Raw genomic sequence first — 26,750 nt, 5'->3', positions numbered from 1 at the left:
ATAAGTCCAAGCATACATTAGAACCTAGTAGCATGGAAATAGTCCTTAACTAACAATACAATATCATGAACTTAGCAAGCTGGATAGGAATGACTTAACAAGGTCTGTAGACATGTGATTTTTGACCCTCTCCAAGATTTTTTATATTTTAGCATGTAAATATTTAATTTAGGCCTAATATAGCTATTTCAACTAATTTTTACTTTTTCACTTTATTTTATTACAAGAAAATGAAAATTACAAAAAAAAGTTATTTTATTTTATGTACCTTTCATAAAGTAAAAAAAAAATACAAAAATAATACCTTATTTTTACCTTTATATAATCTTAAAAATACAAAAATATATATGTTCATGTTTTAATATAGTTTAGTTTAATTAATTAGAATTTGTTTTTGCATCATGTAGTATAGTTATCGTATATTAAAGGAATTTAGCTATGGTTTTGAATAATAATTTTTGGAGTCTTCTTAGCCCAAAATTGAGACACAAAAAGACATGGTCCAACCCAATTACCCTTAGCCCATTCTTCCCAACCCATTAACCCATTTAAGTGCAAGATTTAATCCTAGCCATCTATTTCATTTTAATCCAATGGTCATCATCCCTTCTCATTTCCATATAAAATACTCAATTATAGAAACCCTACCCTAAGTTTTCAATGGCTAGACCTAGACCCCAAAAAAGATAAACGGCGGACTTCCCATTCCCAAAGAGCTAAGAGCTAGCTAAGAAGGAATTCCTAGACTAAAAAAGAAGAAAAAATCCAAAAGAACCGTAACAAAAAAGAGACAAAAAGGGAAAGATTGAACTTGATTGAAAGTTCCTGTTCTGCAATTGATAAACAAGGCTTTGTGTTCGTCCATTTTCAGAAACGAGAAGAGACTGAATGGAGAGAGGCTTTATCAGTTTTCAAGGATCTGATTTGACCGAGGGTTTTAATTTATAGTTTGACTGGGATGGATTTTGGTTTCGGGTATGACAGTATCAATTCGAGGTTCCGGTTCGCGATTTTGGTATTTCAATCCAAGGATTGTTGCTTTGTCTAGTCCGATTGATTTGCAATCTTCGGATTTATTCATCAATAAAAGGTTCATTTCTCAATTTTCATACTCATTTTATTTTGTTATGATATCGTGTTGATTTGTGATTCTCTGTTGTTTGAGTAACATGTTTAATTTTCATTTAAATTGTTTTAATTAGTTTTTTGTTCGATTGTGATGTGTACAGTCTTGGTTATTGAATAAATGCTTTAATTAGGTAGATAAAAAATAAGAGTTGTTTCTTTCTTGGCAAGGAATAAGAATGGGTCATAAGGTGGGTTTTGGACCATAAGGAATCTAGCCAAGTAATAGATCATGTTAGCTAGCCTATTTGCTCCCCAATAATATCTTGTCCATAAATTTGGCATCACACAATCTTAAAGATTAGGAAAATAATTCAAATGCGCTAGTTGCTTTAGGCGCGTAATTTAAATTAATTTCATTAAACTCGGGTGTGCATTTATGTGACCCAAATCCAAATCTCAACGTTAGATAAAATGTGTTGCGGATTGCGGGTGCATTTATGTGACGTGGTTCAAGACATATTTTAAATGACGTTGCAATCTTCCTTTAAAAAACGATAAAAAGCGGTTGATAAAGCTAAAAATGCACATAGGTTAAAACATGTACTAAAATCAGATAATAGGCCAATTATAACAGTTGAGCGACCGTGCGAGAACCACGGAACTCGGGAATGCCTAACACCTTCTCCCGGGTTAACATAATTCCTTACCCGGATTTCTGGTTCGCTGACTGTAATACAGAGTCAACCTTTTCCTCGACTCGGTATTCGAACCGGTGACTTGGGACACCATAAATTATCCCAAGTGGCGACTCTGAATCTTTTAATAATAAATCTCGTTTCGTTTGTCCTTTAATTAGAAAAACTCCTTATTATACCCTTCCGGGGGTGTAGTGAAAAAAGGAGGTGTGACAGCTCTGCTGGGGACAAGAACTCAGAACTCATGGTTCAAGGTTCAGAATTCGAGCTTAGATGAATTGTTATATTTGGCTTTATCTGTTATCTGATTTTATTACATGTTTGGGCCTAATGTGCTAAATGATACTTTTACCGCTTTGATATTATCTGAACTGTATATAAACTGCTACGAAACCCCTCTCTTCTCTCTCCTGAGGAGTGCACGCTGGTCGTGACTTCTTTCTGTTAGTGTCATATCAAAAATAGAACGAGGTTCGGACAAGTTGCAAAGCCGGATGATCTTTTGGTTACCGGTACGCAGCCCCTCCCCCTCCCCCCCCCCCCCAGCTCGAGTTGTCCGCTCGGGTAAGCCAGGTCTAGAACAATAAACCCAGGTTTTAAACCTAGTATAACAAAGCCTTATGCCGAATCCCTAGTAGGAACGCTTGTTTGCATCATGTGCATTTGACTTTGGGGACTCAACACAAGGGTTGGGTCCGTCTAGGACAGGTGTACCCAAATTAAAACACCATCCTGATGCATCTTACGTGCTACTTGCGTATCTCTCTGTTCAGGCTTGCATGTTGACTGACTTCTAGAATAGGGAAAGAAAATGAAAAAAAAAAGAAAAAAGAAAATCAAAAAAAAAGTGAGAGGTAGGTATTTAAAAAATTCTGAAACTCTTCCGAAATTCAAAAAAACAAAAAAAAAGAAAAAGAAAAGTCATTTAAAAATAATTCATGTTTTTCTTGTTCCGTCAAAACTGGAAGAACTACGCGGGTGTGATTCTCACCAGATGTGAGATACGTAGGCAAACCTCATCGGTTCCGGCCCCCAATTTCCAAAAATCCAAAAAAATTCTTGTAACGACCCGACCGGTTGTTTTGAGTTTTTGCGCTTTGATTGCTAGTTCTCGGGCATGACTTGCCCTGTGTAATATGTTATGACTAATGTAGATCGTTGATTTTGATTTTCACGGAAATCGGTATGAATTTGAAAGAACATGTCTCAGTTGAAAGCTTTGAATTTGAAAGGTTTGACCAAGAGTTGACTTATTTGTATATGAGTACGGATCAGAGTTTTTATGATTTGGTTGGCTTCGTTAGGAGATTTGTGACTTAGGAGCGTGATCGGAATTGGTTTTGGAGGTCCGGTGTAGAATTAGGCTTGAATTGGCGAAGTTAGTATTTTGGCGAATTCCGGTTGATAGGTGAGATTTTGATCCGAGGGTCGGAATGGAATTATGAGAGTTGTAGTAGCTTCGTTGGGTGATTTGGGATGTTTGTGCAAAATTTCAGGTCATTCGAAGGTGATTTAGTCGGGTTTTTGATCGAATGCGTGTTTCGAAAGTTTTGTGAAGAACTTAGGCTTGAATTCGATGTAATTTGATGGTTTTGGTATTGTTCGAGGTGTTTTGATAATTGGAACAAGTTTGGATGATGTTTTGGAATATGTTGGTATTTTTGGTTGAGGTCCCGGGGGGCCTCGGGGTGATTCCGGATGGCTAACGGAGAGTTTTGGACTTGGGAGATTTTGATTTGGCCGCTGCTTCTGGTATTTCCACTTCTGCGGAAATGGGACCGCAGAAGCGGCATCGCAGGTGCGAAGAGAAGACCGCAGAAGCGGTTTTGGTTGGTGCAGCAGGCTCCAAAGATGCGGTAGTTTTTCCGTTGAAGCGGAACCGCATCTGCGAGCGAAGGACCGCAGAAGCGGAAGTTTTGGACGTTAGTGGAAGCCGCAGAAGCGGCACGTGGTCTGCAGAAGCGAAATGTGCTGGGCAGAAGGTTATAACTTCATTTCATCCGCGATTTTGGGTCTATTTTTCACCCATGGCTGCTCGTTTTGGAGATTTTTGGAGGAGATGAAAGAGGGATACAAGAGGAATCGACTTGAGGTAAGAATCTTGGTCTTAAAACTTGATTATATTGTGAAATCCACCTAGAAATTCATGGAAATTAAGCCTGAAATTGAAGAACTAGGGCTTGGAAATTGGAGATTTTTAATTGGGATTTGATAGGCCATTTGAGCTCGGATTTGGGAGTTCTTGGTATGTATGGACTCGTGGCGAGATAAGGAACCCGTTGATGTAAAAATTTCTGAGTTTCGAGAAGTGGGCCCGGGGCTCGGGTTTTGCAAATTTTGTGATTTTTGATATTTTTCGATTCTTTTCGATTGGGTTATGTTCCCTTAGCCTATTGTGACGTATTCATTGTGGTTTTGGTCAGATTCGACGCGCGAGGAGGCCGACATGAGAGGCAAGGGCATAACGAGCTAGAGAATTGGCCGGCTTGAGGTGAGTAATGATTGTAAATGATGTCCTGAGGGTTTGAAACCCCGGATTTACACAACGTAGTGCTATATTGAGGTGAAACACGCGCTTAATGACGAGCGCGGGGTTGTTTACTACTGGGGATTGTGACTTCGTCCATCCCGATTGATATTTTTATTGCGTAATTGACTGAAATGTATTTGTTATCAACATGAGTTGGGCTTATTGCCATATTTTGGGCTTCATGCCGACTACTTGAATCCTTCGTGGACTTTTATCACCGTTTTCCTCACTATTTTGATATATTACTTGAACTCAGTCCTGTTGATTAATACTGTTTTACAAACTCGGCCACTTTTAATTGAATTTTGAGATTTAAATGATATTTCCAATGTAGTTTGGGCTGAGCACTACTATTTTACTGATGCCCGAGGGGCTTGTGATGATTTTCGGACTGAGTGAGGCCGAGGGCCATATGTGAGGATATGCTGAGTGATATGAGGCCGAGGGCCTGAGATACTTTCTATGCCACGAGGTGGCTTGAGTGATGTGAGGCCGAGTGCCGAGTGATGATGCCACGAGGTGGCTTGATTTAGCGCTTGGGCCGTAAGGGGCCCCTCCGGAGTCTGTACACCCACAGTGAGCGCGGGTACCCATATCATCTGAGAGTGAGCCCGAGGGGCTGATATTATGCTGAGTGACTGAGATTGAGCCCGAGGGGCTGATACTATGCTGAGTGATTGATACTGAGCCCGGGGGGCTGATACTGTTCTAAGCGATTGATACTGGGCCCGAGGGGTAGATTACTACTCACTATTTACTCGTTGTTTTACCTGATTTACCTGTTTTTAAAAAAGAGATTTCATTTGATTCTTTACGGTTTTACTGCTTTTAGTGATTTACTGCCTAATATAGAATTGCCTTGTGCATTTATGTGTTTTCATGCTTTCAGCCATTATTTATTGTTATTACTCACTGAGTTGGAGTACTCACTTTACTCCCTGCGCCTCGTGTGTAGATGCAGGTACTTATTCACCCGGTAGCGGGTTTTGGCTGATCAAAGGCAGAGTTATAGGAGTTAACGAGGTGACTGCCAGCGTTCGCAGCACCGCCCTTTCTCTTTTGTTCATTATTCCCGTTGTGTATACTTTGGACCTTGTAGTTGGATTTACGCTCTAATAGACGCTCGTGACACCCCGATTAGGGATGTGTTGGGTTGTATTTCCGCTAATTAATATTATTTTAGCTGTTTATTCATGTTTAAATTATTTTTTGATAAGACGAGTTGGGTTAGTTGGCTGGCCTCGTCTTCACGAGAGGCGCCATCACGACCAGTGTGGGGTTTTGGTCGTGACAATTCTTTTACTTCCTTCTTTAGAAAAGTTTTTCTTTAAGAACGCAATTTTTAAAAATACAAAAAATATTTTCTTTTAATTGCTTCTCAAAATCAAAAAATACAAAAATATTTTCATTCTTCTTTCGAAAATTGAAAAGAAAATTCAAGATTCAAAAATACTTTCTTTAGAAGTACTTCTTTCCTAACTTTAGAATAAAAATCCATAAATGCAAAAATATTTTTCTTTCTTCTTTAGAAGTTTTTCTATCGAAATTCCAAAAAAAAAACAATAAAAGTCGAAATTCAAAAAAAAAAAAGAAAAAAAATCTTTCTTCTTTAAAAGTCTTTCTTTGCAAAAATGCTGAAGAAAAATCAAAATCCAAAAATATTCTCTTTCTTCTTTATAAGTCTTTCTTTTGAAAAAAAAAGTTAAAAAAAAAAGATAATTCGAAATCCAGAAAAACATAAATTTAGTTTATTTCTTTTATTCCTAATCTTCCCGAACTACGCAAGATCTGATTCATATTCCCACATGATACGTAGGCAACCCACATCAGGTTCGATCGAATGGTTGAAAACAAAAGGAAAAAAAAGGAAAAAGAAAAAGGAAAAAAAGAGAAAGGAAATAAAAACAAAAGAAAGAAAAACAACAAAAAAAACAGAAAGAAAAGAGAAAAAAAAAGGAAAAAAAAAGAAAGAGTGTTTATTCTAACATGGTTGTTGTTTTGAAATAAAAGCTAGTCAAAGGTGGTCGGTTTGTTGGTTTGCAATAGCGAGTCACAAGAACAATCAGAGATCTCTCGGAAATAAAAGCATCTTCTAAACCAAGGGAATAAGCACCATTGTTGTTTCCAGGGTCACGAAAAGGCAAGTAGGCAAGTTGGCGGTGAAAAATTAAAAATGGAGGCGAATGTGGGGTTGACTTTACCGGATTTGAGCAATAGGTCATGGGCTGCTTGGGATGATAGTCAAAATTTGAGTATTGAATCCAAAGCTATCAAAATGGTTAAATATTGTAGTAATGCTGATGTGCGACGGCTAAGATGTTACTTAGTAATTGAAAAGTCACTCCTCTTTTAGCCATGGTAGCTTATTTTGTCATTTTTTCTTCTTCTTTTGTTATCGGACCCTGCTATCCTTCATTCAATAAAAAACAGTCGGTGATTGTGTGTCCATTTTGTGCATAGTTCTTTTCACGCTAATCTAGTGACATGACATGCATGCAGAATTTTTGGCCAGATCTTAGAAAACTGATTTATTCTTGAATTGCATAAGTGAGAAAGAGACCTTTTGAAGAAGAATAACATGAAACATTTGGAAAATAAGCATGAGCCAAGTTCACATGGAACCAAAGCAATCATGCTCATGAAAGTTAAGGATCTCTACCTTTTAAATTATTTGAGAAGACCGGGCTTAAAGATAATCTGACGGGTTGAAGTATGTTTAGCACTAAGAGATAGAAAGTGTTTTTCAATAGAAGGTGTATTCCAGACAACTTGAAATGGATCAGTTAGTGGCAAAACGCATCTTCTACATCAAGACAAACTCCAAGAAAAGTCACCCAAATAGACAAGGGTTATTCACAGCAAGGAAAGTGTTGCTCATACAGCTTTACACTAAAAAAGACCCAAGAAGACAGGCACGTTCATCAATGATGTGATCGCGAAAGGATACTATAATTGGCGTTCTCGAGGCTGGGAGGCCCTTTTTCTGCTATCCAAACACTTTATACCTTTTGTTACTGTTATACCCCATTTTTACACGGGTCAAATTAGAGTATAACATATTCGGCAAATCCGAGGTTTAATTGATTAAAAAGAGTTGCCACCTAATTATTTTAACGGTGAATTAGGACACCATTTTACTAAGTAATTCTTAAAGTTAACTCCGTTTTTATGGTCTGCTTAACCTTGAGATTATAGGTAAGAATTCTAATTAATCTTATAGAGAAGGTTATTAAAGCACCCTATAAGATCCGCTAATTACGGTTAATCGGCTAAACTTAGGTTAATTAATTCAAAGTCTTATGATATAAAGTATTTTAAGAAAACAAATCATAATTGAATATTCCAAGTTAGAAAATACTAACACATGAGCAAATATATACGATTGAATATAGATTACTTAAAGCAGTGATGACATCAAAATCAATTTTGTCGTGATTAGGCTAGTAAAGGAATTTAAAAGATTTTTTTTCGAAGACAATGTTATAATAAGAAAAGTCGGTTAATCCTCAAATATCTAATGGGAGCAAAGCCTGCTAAAAATGAAAGTAGAATTTGATATTTGTAAAGAATTCTTTTTTTTGAAGCCTGTTTCATTATAAAAGTTTAGACTCGAAAGAAATAATTAATATTAGTTCAACAGAACTCAGTTCTCCTTAAAAACAAATTTCCTTGCTAATTATAATTCATCCAAGAGTTCAAGAATGTATTGAGAGTCTCGTCGTGCTTTTCTTTAGAGAATGGAAAACTACAGTTTTAATCTTATGAGGGAAAAATACAAAATAGTTTAGATCGGCAAGGACTGCTCCTGCAAGTTTTAAGCAAAATAATCATGTTAATGAACTAGGAAATCAGACACAAGCTTAAACTAGCAGATCCGAAATTAATTTAACTTAGTGGCGACACCAAATGTCATAAAGTTCCCAACATAAAAAGATCAAATAAGGTAACGCATAAACCGCTAACCCAACATCCAATAAGAATCATAATATAGCAATTGTTCAGATGGATTTCCATCTGGCTGCAATTGAAATGCAGCTATTTTGGGAAAATGCAATGCTAACGGACTCCGGACAGTGGCGGTGACATCGAGTCTCGCATTGAGACTCCTCGTTGCTCCATATGCATGCAAAAGAAAAGAGAAGTAAAAGATTAGGAGGGCAACTCATATTTGACATATCAATGTAAACAAGTTCACAAAGACGAAAATAATTAGGCAACATAATCGAGTAATTTCAATCTATTAATAGAAACTTGCAGCCAATAACACATGAATATGTACATATCTTCGACTAACTTCTAACTTTTAACATATCCATTTTATTAGCAAAGACTCGCACATTTATAATGAACTCCTTAAACATGATATATTACTCACATAATATAGACCAAGGAGTAGAATACATGCCTAGAAAATTTTCATATAGTTTTATTAACATATGATTAGCTATATGGGCAGCAAAAGTGTACCTAGAGGCACACTTTAAAGTCTTATGATACAACAGGGTGCTGTCACGGCCCGAATCTCAAACCCCGGCCGTGATGGCGCCTCTCGTGAAGACAAGGCTAGCCAGAACAACGGAAACACTTCTTTTAACAATTACTTAACATTAATAAATCTAAAACGCGTATAAAATAGTTATAAAAGAGAAACAGCGACATTAGCAAAGGGAACCATCCCGACACAGCCCAAACTGGGGTGTCACAAGTCATGAGCTACTACAGAGTTTCTATAAGTCTAGGAAATAGAATATCTGATACAATAGTCTGAAGGAACTGAAATAACATAAAATAGGGGAGTCAAGGGGCTGCGGACGTCAACAGCTACCTCGAAGCTCCAACTCGCTGCCTGGTCTGGGAAGAATATCAGTGCTCAGGTGCGGACTCTGCTATGCCCGAATCTGCACGCATGGTGCAGGGAGTAATGTGAGTACTCCGATCCAGTGAGTAATAATAATAAATAATAACCGAAGGTGAGAAAACACATAATAGCACAAGGCAATTCTATATCAGGCAGTAAATCACTTTAAACAGTAAAATCCGTAAATAGTCAAATGAAACCTCAGCTGTTAAAGACAGGAAAATCAGGTAAGACATCAAATAAATAGTGAATAGTAAAACTGCCCCTCGGGCCCAACATCAATCGCTCAATATAGTATCAGCCCCTCGGGCTCAGTATCAGTCACTCAGCATAATATCAGCCCCTCGGGCTCACTCTCAGATCATATGGGTACCCGCGCTCACTGTGGGTGTGCAGACTCCGGAGGGGCCCCTTACGGCCCAAGCGCTATATCAACATAAGGCCTGAAAGCCTCCTCACATCACACTCAAGGCCTGAAAGCCTTCTCACATCACACTCAAGGCCTGAAAGCCTTCTCACATCACACTTAAGGCCTGAAAACCTTCTCACATCACACTCAACATATCCTCACAAATGGCCCTCGGCCTCACTCAGCCCAGAAATCAACATAAGCCCCTCGGGCATCAATCCAAATAGTANATGTTGTTTTGGGCTGAGCACTACTGTTTACTGATGCCCGAGGGGCTTGTGATGATTTTCGGACTGAGTGAGGCCCAGGGCCATATGTGAGGATATGCTGAGTGATATGAGGCCGAGGGCCTGAGATACTTTCTATGCCACGAGGTGGCTTGAGTGATGTGAGGCCGAGTGCCGAGTGACGATGCCACGAGGTGGCTTGATTTAGCGCTTGGGCCGTAAGGGGCCCCTCCGGAGTCTGTACACCCACAGTGAGCGCGGGTACCCATATCATCTGAGAGTGAGCCCGAGGGGCTGATACTATGCTGAGTGACTGAGATTGAGCCCGAGGGGCTGATACTATGCTGAGTGATTGATACTGAGCCCGAGGGGCTGATACTGTTCTAAGAGATTGATACTGGGCCCGAGGGGAAGATTACTACTCACTATTTACTCGTTGTTTTACCTGATTTACCTGTTTTTAAAAAGGAGATTTCATTTGATTCTTTACGGTTTTACTGCTTTAAGTGATTTACTGCCTGATATAGTATTGCCTTGTGCATTTATGTGTTTTTATGCTTTCAGCCATTATTTATTGTTATTACACACTAAGTTGGAGTACTCACTTTACTCCTTGCGCCTCGTGTGCAGATGCAGGTACTTATTCACCCGGTAGCGGGTTTTGGCTGATCAGAGGCAGAGTTATAGGAGTTAATGAGGTGACTGCCAGCGTTCGCAACACCGCCCTTTCTCTTTTGTTCATTATTCCCGTTGTGTATACTTTAGACCTTTTAGTTGGATTTACGCTCTAATAGACGCTCGTGACTTGTGACACCCCGATTTGGGATGTGTTGGGTTGTATTTCCGCTAATTAATATTATTTTAGCTGTTTATTCATGTTTAAATTATTTTTTGATAAGACGAGTTGGGTTAGTTGGCTGGCCTCGTCTTCACGAGAGGCGCCATCACGACCAGTGCGGGGTTTGGGTCGTGACAAGTTGGTATCAGAGCCTAGGTTACTAGGTCTCACGAGTCATGAGCAGGTTTAGTGGAGTCTCGCAGATCGGTACGGAGACGTCTGTATTTATCCTCGAGAGGCTGCAGAACCTTTAGGAAAACTTCACATTCTTGGAATTCTTATCGTGCGTCCTTGATTCAGCTTGAAATGTAACTCTTGAAATTCCTTCCACGCGTTCGTATGCGCACATGAGCACTCAGAATTAGATGTGCCTTGATGGCTTGTGATTCCCCGATCGAGGTGCGAGATGTAATCTCCGTGAGTTTGTGTTGGGCCAGTCTGGAGGACTTGAAGCCGGATCTTTGCCTATGGCTTGAGCATCGAGGTACTGACTGTGTGAGTAAGTGTTTTGAACTTATATGTTCGGTATTGTCCCTATTAATGGGAGTGACGGCTGGATAGCCACGTGATGAGTATCTTAGTACTGCGAGATGTATCTATATGACTTGGTAGTGACGAGGAAGGTCTGCTGGATGATAGATGAACTATTAAGTGTACGATTTCCATTGTGATTGGATGTGTAGCTCCGAGTTATGGGCGCGTGAAGAATCTTTTCATGTCTCCTAGATGGGAGTGAAGTAAATTTCATGTTGCGGTATGAGTTCAGACTCAGGAAGACTAAGTAACTGTGTAATGTGTATGACGGTGGAAGGTATACAGTAATGTTATGTTGAGGCGAAGCAGGTGGGTTATCTCCTGCGGAGTGTTCTAAAGTGTTGTGATCCTTATGTCTATGTTAGGAGATCTCATGTGCAAGTGAAAAGTACGTGTTGAAATTTGAAATTTTGGGTCGCCAAAGAGAGTGGGCTTAGCTGTTGCGGGGATGAATGCGAGAATTGCAGAAGATTTACAGTACTAGATGATTTGTGTTTTCACAAGCTTACAAATGATTTGAGTTTAATCTCACTATGGTATTATGGCATCAATAGAGTAAAAATGTTGTGAGTTATTGACTGTATCTGGACCTATGGCTCCGAGCCAAGTGGGGGAGTCTGTTGATTAGTTGATTGCACGGTTAGGTGCTATGTTGGTTCCATTTCGAGGCGTGCGAGTGAATCAGTTATGGCATGCGGAAATTGAGACCGAGAATGGCTCGAGTAAAGGAAGATTTCGACAAAGGTTATATTATGCTTCATGGGGAAACAGAATCACGGGATGTCTTTAGTGGTTGTTGGTAAAAAATGCTCGGTGCATAGAGCAGGAGGTTGCCTGGTTGTATTGAGATGGGCTACATCTTGCGGTATCAGAATGCTAATGAGGTACGGGTGATTCTGTTCATTTGATCAGGTAAATTACAGTTTGAAGGAGAGTGAATGACTCTCGAGAATGGCTCTAATGTGTTAAAGATTCTACAGGAAACAATCGGGTATTTTAAAGTTGTAGGTGTGGTTAGAGACTGAGTTTTCATTGGAAGAGGTCAAGATTTGCGGTATTTCTATGTGAATTATGGGATTCTATGTATCAGTATCAGTAAAGTAAAGGTAACGGACTTAGATTCGCAGGAAGTTCTTTAGAGTAAAGTATTCGGGAGTGTGGTGATTCCGGGAATACTTAAGAGAGTATTCAGCAGCTTATGGGTCTTAGTCAGTATGGTTTTATGCTGGGGTCTCGTGTGGTAAGTCTGGGTTGAGGCATTGGGGTGCTACAGCAAGAGGGAATATCAAGTTGATGATGGATCGGAAGGAAATTTAGAAAGATGGAGTAGCTTAATAGTAGACTGAATTGGTATGGTGAGGATGTGATTAATTCTTTGTATGTGCTCGAGGTAATAGGTTCTTACAGGTATTTTGCAACAATGCTCTTGGGTTTTGATGGCTTGCTTAGCTTGGCCTAGTTAGAAGAATTTAGTCCTAGCAGTTTAAATTGTGCAAACGGAATTTGGGAGAGTTCTTGTTGATTCCTACCGTGGTTTGAGAGGTGCATTTTCTACGAATAGGAGAGGCATGGGATGTGTAATGATTTTTCTTCTAGATGGGATCAGTGGAAGTTCTTGACTAGTTGAGTGCATAGATATCTGTGGCTCGGAAGGAAGATAAAAGTTTTCTTGTTATCCTTGGATAGTATGGTATATGCGGTATGTTGTAGAGGACCGAGACTGGCGTGTGCTAGGTTACAGTTCAGTTCTGAAAGGAAGTTCATAAAACTCTTAGGCAACGGGTAGCCTCAGATAAACAAGGAAATGGTACTGCTAATTGGAAGTGATTTGACGAGAGTATATGTCTCAGAAAAAGGATAATGTGATTACTTGATGGTACTTCGGTAGTATTGCGTCACTTTCTTGTTGGATCGACTGGTGGTATTCGGGTTTGCTTGGTGGCACAGGGAAATTTTAGACTATCTATCGTGGAATGATTGGGTATTAAAGGTGTGCATGTGTTCGGACGGCGAAATTAGGAATGGACATGTGGAGACGGAAGTTATCATATACAGGCTATGATGTGGTTGTAGATCGTGTGTATCGGCACTGTTTAGCAACTACCGGGATTTGGAGGCCCGAGTGGATCTCTCTTTGCTTGGTGTGTTAGATTTTGGGTATGATATTGGGGTGTAGGCTGGTTGTCTCAGATTTGGGTTATTCTGGACTATTGCGCTATGGGCTATGCCGGAAATGCCACGGGTTGAGTGGTGAGGTGCGTCAGATTATGTTCTAGCAGAGTGACTTATAATTTCAAAGACCAGCGGACGGCTGGGAAGGATTGCTTTTCTTAATTGGGCCTTCGTGTTGGATGTCAGTGCAGAGGTTTCTACCATTGATTCAGTTCTGGTGTTGAGGGACTTTTCGGATGCATTTCTTGTGGCCGGGAATATCACCGGGTGAGGTTGTGGATCTCGGCATTGATTTGGTGCCGGGCACCGTATCGTATGGCTCCGGTAAGAGCTGTAGTAGTGGAAGGAGTAGCTTCAAGCTTCTTTGATGATGAGTTTGTTGGCAGGTCAATGTGGATGCGTGTTCTAGCTTGAGTCGGCTTGGTTGACCCCGAATTGTATTGTGGAGGGATAGGTCGATTTGATCATTATTGAGCTTATTAGTGATCTGGGGAGATCTAAGAGTTGCTTTTCTGTGTTGTGAGACGTTATGATTTGTTGGTTATGGGCACATGTGGTGCGGTTCTATTGGGAATTCATAGTGGAAGTCAAGCGGGAAGAGTAATTGGGTGTTGCTCGGCGAATGGAGTATCGGTTATGACCTATCAGTTTGCGTGGTATATGTTATCTGTCTCACCGTGGGTATGATATGTGCTTTGGTTCCAAACGTCAAATTGTGCGTGGTTGTCAATTTCGAGCATAGTGACTTGAGGTGTTTCGTGTGGAGCAGTGTTGGGATAGGATCGAGCATTGTAGCGAGGCTACGTGGAGATATGACCTTTCAGGGTAGGTTCATGAGTTATATTCTATGATGTGAGACGGATTCCAAGCCTTGTGTTGTGGTGGTACTTGTGAGCTTGAGGTACAACTCTTTCAATTGAGTCATTTTCATGATTCGAGTATGTTCGGACTGTTGCTTATTGGTGCGCGTAGTTACGCAGGTTGTGGCTTAGGCCCGTATTGATGTGTCATGTCACCAGGGTGGTGTGTTTGGTCAAAAGAGATCGTGGGGATCATTAATGAATACAAACGGATTCGATTTCAGCATGTTTGACGGGTATATATCGAGGTTCGGTTCAAAAAATTTGCTATGGTAATTGCCAGAGGAGAGATGGCCTCATGAATGGTTGATCTGAGAAATGGTTATGGTTTATTGCGTGTTTCATTTATCGTTGGCAGTATATGAAAGTGTTGGAATGAGACTTTAGCTAATAAGAGGTTTTCTATCGGTATTTGGTTGTTGTGGGCAGCTGCTGTGAATGGAAGTTATCGCGGCATGTGTTTGAGTTATATGGTATATCATACAATTGCACCTGAGGTTGCAGGCATAGGCTATTACAACTGGTTCGGGACTATTCGGAGAATAGGTGTGAGGTTTTGATCGTAATGATGGTTTCAGAAGTGAAAGTGTGGTTCTATGGCTTATGGACTAGGATGGATTGTGAAATTTCAGCTATGTTGTGTTATCGGACCTATGTGAGATAGGGTGACGTGGGATCACCCCCGGGTATATGCATGGTAAGGTTATTCAGCGAGTGTTTGGCTTTTAGAACAACTCTGGGTACGTTCGAGGACGAACGTGTGTTTAAGTGGCGGATGATGTAACGACCCGACCGATCGTTTTGAGTTTTTGCTCTTTGATCACCAGTTCTCGGGCATGACTTGCCCCGTGTAATGTGTTATGACTAATGTAGATCGTTGGTTTTGGTTCTCACGGAAATCGGTATGAATTTGAAAGAACATGTCTCAGTTGAAAGCTTTGAATTTGAAAGGTTTGACCAAGAGTTGACTTATTTGTATATGAGCTTGGATCGGAGTTTTTATGATTTGGTTGGCTTCGTTAGGAGATTTGTGACTTAGGAGCGTGATCGAAATTGGTTTTGAAGGCCCGGAGTAGAATTAGGCTTGAATTGGCGAAGTTAGTATTTTGGCGAATTTCGGTTGATAGGTGAAATTTTGATCCGAGGGTCGGAATGGAATTATGAGAGTTGTAGTAGCTTCGTTGGGTGATTTGGGATGTGTGTGCAAAATTAGGTAATTCGGAGGTGATTTGGTCGGGTTTTTGATCGAATGCGTGTTTCGGAAGTTTTTGAAGAACTTAGGCTTGAATTCGATGTAATTTGATGGTTTTGGTGTTGTTCGAGGTGTTTTGATAATTGGAACAAGTTTGGATGATGTTTTGGAATGTGTTGGTGTTTTTGGTTGAGGTCCCGGGGGGCCTCGGGGTGATTCCGGATGGCTAACGGAGAGTTTTGGACTTGGGAGATTTTGATTTGGCTGTTGCTTCTGGTATTTCCGCTTCTGCGGAAATGGGACCGCAGAAGCGGCATCGCAGGTGCGAAGAGAAGACCGCAGAAGCGGTTTTGGATGGTGCAGCAGGCTCCGCAGATGCGGTGGTTTTTCCGCTGAAGCGGAACCGCATCTGCGAGCGAAGGACCGCAGAAGAGGAAGTTTTGGACGTTAGTGGAAGCCGCAGAAGCGGCACGTGGTCCGCAGAAGCGGGACCGCGGAAGCGGAAAAGTGTCCGCAGAAGCGAAATGTGCTGGGCAGAAGGTTATAACTTCATTTCATCCGCGATTTTTGGGTCTATTTTTCACCCATGGCTGCTCGTTTTGGAGATTTTTGGAGGAGATGAAAGAGGGATACAAGAGGAATCGACTTGAGGTAAGAATCTTGGTCTTAAAACTTGATTATATTGTGAAATCCACCTAGAAATTCATGGAAATTAAGCCTGAAATTAAAGAACTAGGGCTTGGAAATTGGAGATTTTAAATTGGGATTTGATAGGCCATTTGAGCTCGCATTTGGGAGTTCTTGGTATGTATGGACTCGTGGCAAGATAAGGAACCCATTGATGTAAAAATTTCTGAGTTTCGAGAAGTGGGCCCGGGGCTCGGGTTTTGCAAATTTTGTGATTTTTGATATTTTTCGATTCTTTTTGATTGGGTTATGTTCCCTTAGCCTATTGTGATGTATTCGTTGTGGTTTTGGTCAGATTCGACGCGCGAGGAGGCCGATTTGAGAGGCAAGGGCATAGCGAGCTAGAAAATTGGCCGGCTTGAGGTGAGTAATGATAGTAAATGATGTCCTGAGGGTTTGAAACCCCGGATTTGCACAACGTAGTGCTATATTGAGGTGAAACACGCGCTTAATGACGAGCACGGGGTTGTTTACTACTGGGGATTGTGACTTGGTCCGTCCCGATTGATATTTTTACCGCGTAATTGACTGAAATGTGTTTGTTATCAACATGATTTGGGCTTATTGCCATATTTTGGGCTTCATGCCGACTACTTGAATCCTTCGTGGACTTTTATCACCGTTTTCCTCACTATTTTGATATGTTACTTGAACTCAGTCCTGTTGATTAATACTGTTTTACAAACTCAGCCACTTTTAATTGAATTTTGAGATTTAAATGATATTTCCAATGTAGTTTGGGCTGAGCACTACNCGCAGAGCTTCACCCAGTAACCCTATGCGATCGCGACATCACCCCCGCGATCGCAATGAACAAAATCTCTGCAATAAAATGGCTAGAAAACCTGCAACTTTCAGATGCCAAACTTGGTCCGATTGACCATCCGAAATCACCCCGAGGCCCCCGGGACCTCAACCAAAAGGGCCAACCCATCCTAAAACATCATTCAAACTTGCTCCAAACATCAAAACACCACAAACAAGACCAAAACCATCAAATTACACTGGATTCAAGCCTAAGTTCTTCTAAAACTTCCGAAATACGCATTCGATCAAAAACCCGACCAAAACACCTCCGAATGACCTGAAATTTTGCGCACAAATCCCAAATCACCTAACAAAGCTACAGCAACTCTCGGCATTCCATTCCGACCCTCGGATCAAAATCTCACCTATCTAACCGGAATTCGCCAAAATACTAAACTTTGCCAATTCAAGCCTAATTCTACACCGGACCTCCAAAACCAATTCCGATCACGCTCCTAAGTCACAAATCATCCTCCGAAGCTAACCGAATCACCGGAAATCACATCCGAGCCCTCTAACTCATAAGTCAACATCCGGTTGATTTTTCCAAAACATACCTTCCTTAAAGAGACTAAGTGTCTCATTTCCTTCCAAAACCAATCCAATTCGACACATTCACCCAAGACTCTTATAATGAAACATAAGGAAGCAGAAAATGAGGAAAATGGGACGGTAACTCACGTGACGACGGGCCGGGTCGTCACATCCTCCCCAACTAAAACAAACGCTCGCCCTCGAGCGGGTCAAGAAACATACCTGGAGCCTCAAACAGGTGAGGATATCTGCTCCGCATCTCCCGCTCGGTCTCCCAGGTAGCCTCCTCAACAAGCCGAACTCTCCATTGCACTTTCACTTAAGTAACATCCTTTGACCTCAACTTCCGAACCTGACAATCCAAAATGGTTGCTGGCTCTACATCATAAGTCAAATTATCATCCAACTGAACCGTGCTGAAGTCCAATACATGGGACGGGTCCCCAACATACTCCCGGAGCATAGATACATGAAATAACGGATGCACACCCGACAAGCTGGGTGGCAAGGCAAGCTCATAAGACACCTCCCCAATCCTCCTAAGTACCTCAAAAGGCCCAATAAACCGCGGACTCAACTTCCCTTTCTTCCTAAACCGCATAACACCCTTCATGGGCGAAACCTTCAGCAAGACCTTCTCACCAACCATATAAGACACATCTCGAACCTTCCGGTCCGCATAACTCTTCTGTCGCGACTGTGCTGTACGAAGCCTTTCCTGAATCAGCTTCACCTTCTCCAAGGCATCCTGAACCAACTCTGTCCCCAATAGCCTAGCCTCGCCGGGCTCGAACCAACCAACAGGAGATCTACACCGCCTCCCATACAACGCCTCATACGGAGCCATCTGAATGCTCGATTGATAACTGTTGTTGTAGGAAAACTCTGAAAGCGGCGAAAACCCATCCCAAGAACCTCCAAAATCAATAACACAGGCACGCAACATGTCCTCTAATATCTGAATAGTACGCCCGGACTGCCCGTCCGTCTGATGATGAAATGTTGTGCTCAACTCCACCTGTGTACCCAACTCTCGCTAAAAAGTCTTCCAGAACTGAGAAGTAAACTGAGTACCCCTATCTGAGATAATAGACACTGGAACACCATGCAATCGGACAATCTCCCGAATAAAGATCCCTGCCAGCCGCTCCGAAGAATAGGTAGTACATACCGGAATGAAGTGCGCGGACTTGGTCAGCCGATCCACAATCACCCAAATCGAATCGAACTTCTTCAAAGTCCAAGGAAGACCACTCACAAAATCCATAGTGACTCTCTCCCACTTCCACTCGGGAATAATCATCCGCTGAAGAACGCCACCCGGTCTCTGACGCTTATATTTCACCTACTGACAGTTGAGACACCGAGCCACAAATCCTACAATATCTTTCTTCATTCTTCTCCACAAATAGTGCTGCCTCAAATCCTAATACATCTTCGCGGCACCCGGATGAATGGAATACCGCGAACTATGGGCCTCCTCCAATATCAACTCCCGAAGCCCATCCACATTGGGCACACAAATCTGGCCCTGCATCCTCAACACACCATCCTCACCAATGGTCACATCTCTGGCATCGTCATGCTGGACCCTGTCCTTAAGGACAAGCAAATGCGGGTCATCATACTAGCGCTCTCTGATGCGATCATACAAGGAAGACTGAGAAACCACGCAAGCCAACACCCGACTAGGCTCCGAAATATCTAGTCTCACCAACCGATTGGCCAAGGCCTGAACATCAACTGCAAAGGGCCTCTCCCCAACTGCAGTATACGCCAAACTCCCCATACTAACTGCCTTTTGGCTCAAAGCGTCGGCCACTACATTGGCCTTCCCCGGGTGATACAGAATGGTAATATCATAATCCTTAAGTAACTCTAGCCACCTCCGCTGCCTCAAATTAAGATCCTTTTCCTTGAACAAATGCTGAAGACTGCGATGATCGGTGTATACCTCACAAGATACGCCATACAATTAGTCCCTCCAAATCTTCAAAGCATGAACTATAGCAGCCAGCTCCAAATCATGTACAGGGTAGTTCTTCTCGTGGGGCTTCAACTGACGAGATGCATAAGCAATAACTCTACCCTCCTGCATCAATACACATCCAATCCCAACTCTCAAAGCATCACAATATATAGTATAAGAACCTGAAGGTGATGGCAAAACCAATACCGGAGTTGTGGTCAAAGCTGTCTTGAGCTTCTGAAAGCTCTCCTCGCACTCGTCCGACCATACAAATGGAGCACCCTTCTGAGTCAACTTGGTCAAGGGTGATGCAATAGAGGAAAATCCCTGAACGAACCGGCGAAAATAACCTGCCAAACCAAGGAAACTACGAATCTCTGTGGCTAAGGTCAGCCTGGGCCAACTATGAACCGCCTTTATCTTCTTCGGGTTGACCTGAATACCCTCGCTGGACACCACGTGCCCCAAGAAAGCCAATGAACTGAGCCAAAACTCACACTTGGAGAACTTTGCATAAAGCTTATCCTCCCTCAATCTCTGCAATACAACTCGCAAATGCTGCGTGTGCTCCTCCTGACTACGCGAGTACACCAGAATATCATCAATAAAAACAATAACGAATGAACCAGATAAGGCCGAAATACACTGTTCATCAAATGCATGAACGTTGTTGGGGCATTACTCAGCCCAAAAGACATAACAAGAAACTCATAGTGCCCATATCTAGTCTTGAAAGCAGTCTTAATAATATCTGAATCCCTGATCTTCAACTTGTGATAGCCCGAACGGAGATCATCTTGGAGAACACCCTCGCTCCCTGAATCTGGTCAACTAAATCATCAATGCGAGGCAGGGGATACTTGTTCTTCACTGTCACTTTGTTCAATTGCCTGTAGTCAATGCACATTCTCATGGTGCCATCCTTCTTCTTCACAAACAGAATCGGTGCACCCCACGGTGACACACTAGGCCGAATGAACCCCTTATCTAGGAGTTCCTGAAGCTGATCCTTCAATTCTTTCAACTCCGCTGGTGCTATACGATATGGCGGAATGGAAATGGGCTGAGTGCTCGGCACGAGGTCAATAACAAAATCAATATCCCTGTCCGGGGGCATGCCCAGCAGGTCTGCAGGGAAGACATCGGGAAAATCCCTTACAACTGGAACAGAATCAATGCTAGGAGTCTCGGCTCCAACATCCCTCACAAACGCCAAATATGAAAGACAACCCTTCCCAACCATATGCTGGGCTTTTAGGAATGAAATCACCCTGCTAGAAACATGGTCAGTCACACCACGCCACTCGATCCTCGGAACACCCGGTATAGCCAAGGTAACTGTCTTAGCATGACAGTCTAGAATAGCATGACACGGAAATAGCCAGTCCATGCCCAAAATAATATCAAAATCCACCATGCTCAATAGCAGTAGATCAACTCGGGTCTCCAGACCCCCAATAGTCACCAAACATGACCGGTACACATGGTCTTCAACAATAGTATCGCCCACCGGGGTAGATACATGAACAGGTAAAGCAAGACACCCTCGGGACGTACCCAAATAATGATCAAAATTTGAGGACACATAAGAATAGGTGGAACCGGGATCAAATAAGACTGAGGCATCTCTGTGGCAGACTGAAATAATACCTGTAATGACGGCATTCGAAGCAATGGCGTCTGTCCTGCCCTGAAGAGCATAAAAACGAAGCTGACCACCGCCTGATCGACCTCTACCTCTGGGGCGACCCCTGGCTGCCTGACCCTCACCCCTAGCTTGCGGGGCGGGTGCTGAAGAAACTGGACCAGAAGACGAGGGCTGACCCCTCTGCTGAGATGAGCTAGCAGCACGACGAGGACACTACCTCCACATATTTCCAAACTCTCCGCACTCATAACAACTCCCAGGTGCTGGAGAATGGGACTGAAGGTAACGCCTCGCGCCGGAGTGACTAGCTGACGCACTCGGCCTAGAAGAACCCTGAGCTGACGGGGCACGAGATGAACTCTGTGCTGGAAGAGCGCTGAGGGAAGGCTGACTCTGCTGAGAACCATGATACCCATGACCTGAAGATGCACCACGATACTCGGGACGAGCCAACTGAGCGGGCCTGAAAGAACGACCCCTACCATGCTGGAACTGGCCCCTCGAAGGAGTGCCACTGTAACTGCCAGAACCTCGAGGCCTCTTGGCCTCCCTCTCCTCTCGATCCTGACGGCGAACCGCCTCAATCTCTCGAGCTATATCAACCACCTCCTCGAATGAAGCACCCAATGCTCTCTCTCTCTAGTCATAAGAACACGGAGATGGTAGTTAAGGCCATCAACAAATCTCCTGATCCGCTCACGATCCGACGGAACCATCCAGACGGCATGACGAGCCAACTCTGAAAACCTCATCTCATACTGAGACACAGTCATATCTCCCTGCCGTAGCCACTCAAACTGCCTGCGCAGCTCCTCTCTGCGGGACTGTGGTACATATTTCTCCAAATAGAGAGTGGAGAACTCCTGCCAAGTCAAAGGTACCAGCCAGCCTACGCCTCTCATACGCCTCCCACCAAGTGAAGGCAGCCCCAGTAAACTGAAAGGTGGTAAAAGCCACACCACTAGACTCGAGAATCCCTGCTGTACGGAGCATCCGCTGACATCTGTCAAGAAAACCCTGGGCATCCTCGCCCTCAGCACCACTGAATGTCGGAGGCTGGAGTCTACCAAACCTCTCAAGACGACGCTGCTCATCCTCAGGCATAGCTGGAACCCTGAACTCCTGCACTGGTGCAACTGGCTGGGCTGGAGGTGCCTCTGGAGTCTGTAATCCCTGCACTACCTGCTCAGGTGTGCGAGCAGCGAGGGTCTGATTGCCTCCCCCCGCCTGCGAAGTAGCTGCTGCTGTGGTGGCTGAAACGACCTGTGCCAGGCCAGTGCAAACTGTCAAAATCTGAGCCAAAGTCTCCTGAAGGCCAGGAATCACGATGGGCACAGCTGGTGCCTGAACTGGTGCTGCTGGAGCCTGATCCTGAGCTGGGGCAACTGGTGGATCAACAGGCGCTGCCCCTGCTGCTCTGCCTCTGCCACGACCACGACCGCGTCCACGGCCTCTGGTGGTCTCAGTGGGTGGTACTGGTGGTCGTCCGCCACGTCCGGTAGCTCGTGTCCTCACCATCTGTGAGAGAATAGAATTAAGAGATGTTTAGTACTCGGATCAACAAGTTTGCACGACAAGAATTTCAAGAATGTGGACTTTTCCTAAAGGTTCTGCAGCCTCTCGAGGATAAGTACAGACGTCTCCGTACCGATCCGCGAGACTCTACTAAACCAGCTCATGACTCGTGAGACCTAGTAACCTAGGCTCTGATACCAAATTGTCACGGCCCGAATCCTAAACCCCGGCCGTGATGGCGCCTCTCGTGAAGACAAGGCCATCCAGAACAACGGAAACACTTCTTTTAAAGCAATTCATTTAACATTAAGCAATTCTAACACATGTTTAAGACAGTTATAAAAGAAAAACCAGCGACAATAGCAAAGGGAACCATCCCGACACGGCCCAAACCAGGGTGTCACAAGTCATGAGCTACTACAGAGTTTGCTATAAGTCTACAAAGAGTAATATCCGATACAATAGTCTGATGGAACTGAAATAACATAAAATAGGGGAGTCAAGGGGCTGCGGACGTCAACAGCTACCTCGAAGCTCCAACTCGCTGCCTGGTCTGGAAGGAATCAGTGCTCAGGTGCGGACTCTGCTATGCCTGAATCTGCACGCATGGTGCAGGGAGTAATGTGAGTACTCCGACCCATAGAGTAATAATAATAAATAATAACCGAAGGTAAGAAAACACATAACAGCACAAGGCAATTCTATATCAGGCAGTAAATCAATTTAAATAGTAAAATCCGTAAAGAGTCAAATGAAATCTCAGCTGTTAAAGACAGGTAAATCAGGTAAAACAACAATAAATAGTGAGTAGAAATCTGCCCCTCGGGCCCAGTATCAATCGCTCAGAACAGTATCAGCCCCTCGGGCTCAGTATCAGTCACTCAGCATAATATCAGCCCCTCGGGGTCACTCTCAGATCATATGGGTACCTGCGCTCACTGTGGGTGTGCAGACTCCGGAGGGGGCCCTTACGGCCCAAGCGCTATATCAACATAAGGCCTGAAAGCCTCCTCACATCACACTCAAGGCCTGAAAGCCTTCTCACATCACACTCAAGGCCTGAAAGCCTTCTCACATCACACTCAAGGCCTGAATGGCTTCTCACATCAGAGTCAAGGCCTGAAAGCCTTCTCACATCACACTCAACATATCCTCACATATGGCCCTCGGCCTCACTCAGTCCAGAAATCAACATAAGCCCCTCGGGCATAAAAAAAATAGTAGTGCTCAGCCCAAACAACAGTGGAATATCATTTAAGTCTCAAAGTTCAATTAAAGCAGCTGAGTTTGTAAAACAATATAATCAACAGGACTGAGTTCAAGTAGTATATCAAAATAGTGAGGAAACAGTGATAAAAGTCCACGAAGGATTCAAGTAATCGGCATGAAGCCCAAAATATGGCAATAGGCCCAAATCATGTTGATAACAAATACATCTCAGTCAACTACGCGGTAAAAATATCAATCGAGACGGACCAAGTCACAATCCCCAGTAGTAAACAACCCTGCGCTCGGCATGAAGCGTGTGCTTCACCTCAATATAGCACTACGTTGTGCAAATCCGGGGTTTCAAACCCTCAGGATATCATTTACTATCATTACTCACCTCAAGCCGGCCAAAATCCTAGCTCGCTATGCCCTTGCCTCGCAAATCGACCTCCTCGCGCGTCGAATCTGATCAAAACATCAACGAATACGTTACAATAGGCTAAGGGAACATAACCCAATCGAAAAGACTCGAAAAAATATTGAAATTTACGAAATTTGCAAAACCCGAGCCCCAGGCCCACTTCTCGAAAATCAGAAAATTTAACATCATCGGATTCCTTATCTCGCCACGAGTCTATACATACCAAAAACTTCCAAATCCGAGCCCAAATGACCCATCAAATCCCACTTTAAAATATCAAATTCCAAGCCCTAGCTTTTCCCCTTTTTTGATGAATTTTCATAAATTTCTATGCTGATTCTACCATTAAATCATGTATTTAGGTCATAGAACTCACCTCCAATCAACTCCAGTCGAATCCCTCTTCAAATCCCGTCCAAAAGCTCTCAAGGATGTTCAAAAATGGTGAAAAAATACCTTAGACTCGCGGAGGAAATGTTATTAAAACCATTCTGCCCAGGTGACCTTTTCCTCAATGCGAACGCGAGGCTATATCGTGTTCGCGATGCTCAAATTTTCCTCTGCCCAAAAATGCCCTTCGTGAACGCGGTCCCCACCCCGCGAACGCGAAGCTTCCTCACAGGCCAATACGCGAACGCGACTGCACATATGCGAACGCGAAGACTAAAAATCCCCCTGAACCCAATTCCTTATACGCGTTTGCGGCTACTGCCACGCGAACGCGATGCACAATTAGCTAGCCCTCCGCAAACGCGGACCCACACACGCGAACGCGAAGAGTAAATTTTCTGCAACAAATAGCTGGAAAAACCTGCAACTTTCAAAGGCCGAAATTGGTCCGATTGACCCTCCGAAATCACCCCGAGGCCCTCGGGACCTCAACCAAAAGCCTCAACACATCCTAAAACATCCTTCAAACTTGCTCCAATCATCAAAACACCTCAAACAACGCAAAAACCATCAAATTACATCGGATTCAACCTAAGTTCTTCAGAAAAACTTCCGAAATATGCATTTGATCAAAAACCCGACCAAAACACCTCCGAATGACCTGAAATTTTGCACACACATCCCAAATCACCTAGCGAAGCTACAGCAACTCTCGGAATTCCATTCCGACCCTCGGATCAAAATCTCACCTATCAACTGGAATTCGCCAAAATACTAACTTCGCCAATTCAAGCCTAATTCTACACCGGACCTCCAAAATAAATTCCGATCTCACTCCTAAGTCACAAATCATCCCCCGTAGCTACCCGAATCACCGGAAATCACATCCGAACCCTCTAACTCATAAGTCAACATCCGGTTGACTTTTCCAAAACAAACATTCCTTAAAGAGACTAAGTGTCTCATTTCCTTCTAAAACCAATCCAATTCGACTCGTTCACCCAAGACTCTCATAATGAAACATAAGGAAGCAGAAAATGGGGAAAACGGGGCGGTAACTCACGTGACGACGGGCCGAGTCGTCACAGGTGCAAATTGTGAATCTTGACTAGCAAAGGAACACCCATTTAGACAATATGCTCGTTGTTTCAAACCGTTAATTTATGGCACTAAATCTTATAAACAAGTTATATCAACCAATGAGTTCTAAATTATGATTCTAGTAATTTCAATCCATGATTTTTATTCAAAGGTTAATCTTTTAAAATTCCTACTGAACAACAACAGTCCAAATATAGACAATTAACCTATAACTTCATGCCTTCTATAATATTTAGACCAGAATGGTAGTAACTAAGAAACATGAAATATACACATTCAAGTTCACTAACCCTACAAATAGTGAGTACTCACCTATACCTATAGGCATGATATTATTAAAAATGAATCCTAAAATTATTCATTCTACTCAAATAATACAGCAAACCTCATTTAGTTAATAGAGAGATTTAGGAAAAAGACCACGAAGGAACAACAACACCAAAAAAAACCAAGCCATGGTCTCTATGTCATGAATATAGTTCCACAAACAAAATATGAATCCGATCTTCATGAACATGCTTAGCTGCTTGACAAGCTTCTTTCCTTAAACTTAGTTTATAATATGGAAGGAAATTAACTTAACTAACATGACGTAACAAACTTTACACTATCAGCTATATAAAATCGCTTAACAAATATTCTAACGAGATATGATAGCCGAAATTCGACACCAAACCAAGTGTTTATAGAAATATTTTGTCTAACAGTTTTCTTTCACTTAAGCATATGGATAAAACATAACACAATTTAACTCATGATTTCTACGATATGAAGAGCAAATAAGTAATAGTTTCTACAAGCAAATAATGAAGAGGAGTCCTAGCACGTGATTTCTAACACATAGACAACAATTAAAAATATTAACTCATGATTCTTAACAAAAAGAAATAGCACAGAATGATGACTTCAATCAACTCTCAACAAAAACCATGTTGAATATCCATTTTTAATGATGTCCAATACAAACAGAAACTAACATATTTCAAAATAAAGTTTGAAGCAAGTAAACTTGGCTGAGTTTTTTTGAAAACAGTGTAAAAATACATGACTGAGTTCAAGTATAAAATCAAACAGTGAGGAAATATC

This window comes from Nicotiana attenuata, unplaced genomic scaffold (assembly GCF_001879085.1).
Source record: "Nicotiana attenuata strain UT unplaced genomic scaffold, NIATTr2, whole genome shotgun sequence".
Taxonomy (NCBI): domain Eukaryota; kingdom Viridiplantae; phylum Streptophyta; class Magnoliopsida; order Solanales; family Solanaceae; genus Nicotiana; species Nicotiana attenuata.
The sequence above is the reverse complement of the archived record's forward strand: the minus strand, read 5'-3'. Positions refer to the sequence as shown.